Genomic DNA, 2,551 nt, shown 5'->3' with positions numbered 1-2,551 from the left:
GGACTTTAATCATTGTATTGAATCACAAACTATCAGGATAACTATGTTCTTTTAGCCTATAAGTTCCTCCATCTTCTTCTGCTTCTGGTGATTTGAATTCCAATATTCACTTGAAGCTCATCTATTTACTTGTTTAGTCCCCAGTGAAGGGATAGGAGTTATGGTCTTGTTAGATAATATAATTCCTATTGGAGTTTTATTATAGTAGGTTGTGCTTTAAAGATTATATGCCAATGAAAGTGACTAGAGAGAATGGAGTCTCTGTCTCTTGGTCTCTGTTACTTTATATCTTTGTTTCTGTTGGTGTTGGTGTCTCTATTTTTGAATATGTCTTTCTAGCCCTTTCTCTTTCTCTCTCTGTCTCCCTCTCTCTGCCTGCCACTTGGGGATCAGTATGAAAAGATCACAGATCTGCTGAAGTACTACAAAAGGATGACTACTTGCTGCTATGACAGCCTGGATGGTCTCTGAAAATAATATAAGCAAGTTCCCAATTAAAAGCTTTTTGTTCAAAGAGTTTCCTTGCATAGTGAGCATTTTCACAGTAAGTAATCAACTGACTGATGACTTATCTGTGCATTTAACAAATAGTAATGTAATCTGTGATAATGAAAAACTCCCATGGAAAAGACAGGTGATTTTACTAAAGACCACATGAAAGAAATATGTGACATTTTTCCTAAACTAAGAGTCTTTTCCACAGGAACTGTCATCTCTGGGTTGTGTGCTTTCTGACGTCCAATTGAGGCATGTAGGTCTGCTGAACCTTTCTCTCAAGTAGGCTCTCTACTTGCCCCTTTTAATAACTTTCTCTAGAAACTCTCACTGGCTTTCACTTGTTTCATGATATCATTCTTCCTCTCAGCCAATCAACACCAGAGAGAATTTTGAGGATTCCATGGAAATGAGAAAACAAACTTTCATCAGTGTCCTTTATCTCTGATCCTGGCCACATGTAACTTTATCTCCTGTATCCCAACAAGCCTTTATCTCATCCCTATTTCCTAATCCCACACTTTTATTCCAGTTTACTTCTGTGACAATGTAAGGTAGGAAATGAAACTTTAATGAGTATTATCATACACATTTCTACATATGGAGACTTCAAAGTGATGTGGGATTTAGGGGAATATAGGAATGACAAGGTGATCTCCTACTATAGTCTTAAATCTGAAATTTCCTAGGTTGTGACTTTGAACTGAGCACTTACTGGCATACTCACCATATGTACCTTCATCTTCTTATTAATAAAATAGGCTGGCAGGGTCTAGGGTTCTCTGGAGAATTGACTCTTGAGCAGCAGGGAATGAGAAGGAAACCCAACATTTCCTGGGAATAGTTAGGCTAAAACAGGAAAAATCTGTGAATGTAAAAGGAGAACTGAGGGGCAGTAAACTATTTGACAACTAATGATGCTCCACACTAGTGTTGCCAAGCCTCTATGAGCAAGGTTGCCTTCGCTGACCTGGCTGGATTGGTAGCTGAGTCGTATTAAGTGGTCAGTGAGCAATCCTCCTGTTCCTGGGGTTTACAGTTCAAACTGGGCCTTCAGGACATAGACATGGGGCTGTGTTATCTGCCTAGGACACAAGAGCATCTGAGTTTCCTTCAGTGGTTCTCCAGATATACCCTCTAAACCTTGTGTTAGTGCTAATACTGCTTCTTCAGAGGTGTCACCTGAGCACATGGGGTCTAAGGTAGGTGTGTAACCACTAGTTCATGGCAGAGATTATCTACTACATAATGAGTTCCTGGAAATCATGCCTTACAAAGTCAAACTCTGCCCTCCTTTAGCAAAATTTTTTCTCCATATTAAAAGTCTTTGGAAAAGTTGTCAACATATTATTTTTATTGCTTATATGTGAATTTAATATAATACACATTACACTCCTTTTTCATTGCTCTCAGGTTCATGTGTGACACTTATTTTTTTCCTTTAAAATACAACAATCGAAGTATGTGTTATTGCTCTATTCATTGGAACATGATCAGAGTCTCAGTGTCAAGTCCCCTAAAGAAAATTGAGTTCATCCTTTCTGCACCCTGACACCACCCCCAAGAAGAAGCCATAAGTCCTGAAAAGCTCTATACTTCATCAGCTTGAGCAGTTTTTTAAAATGTACTTATTTATTTGTTTACTTTGTATCCCCTCTGCTGCTCCCTCCCTCTCCTACTTCCATTCCCAGCTACCCTTATTCTTCTACCCCTTTCTAAAATTCTGCTGATAGGTAAGGTCCTCCACCCCCTTATATCTGCCATAACACATCAGGTCTCACCTAGGCTGGCTACATCATCTTCCTCTGTGGGCTGATTCTCAGGACATTGTTCACCTTGTGTTCTCAATTCCCTATACTTATGACACTCTTCCTGCCTCCTCTCCTGCAGGCTTAGCAGAGAACTGAGGTAAAGTAGCATTACATAGGGAAATTCCTTTCACAGCTGTGTCTTTTAAGATCTCTCTCTGCATAATATCGTAATGTGGGTCTCTCTATGCAATCCCATTTGATTCATAAGGAAACATCTTTGTGGATCCAAGAACATGGCATTAATC

This window comes from Meriones unguiculatus, assembly GCF_030254825.1.
Source record: "Meriones unguiculatus strain TT.TT164.6M chromosome Y unlocalized genomic scaffold, Bangor_MerUng_6.1 ChrY_unordered_Scaffold_25, whole genome shotgun sequence".
Taxonomy (NCBI): domain Eukaryota; kingdom Metazoa; phylum Chordata; class Mammalia; order Rodentia; family Muridae; genus Meriones; species Meriones unguiculatus.
Note: the sequence above shows the minus strand (reverse complement) of the source record.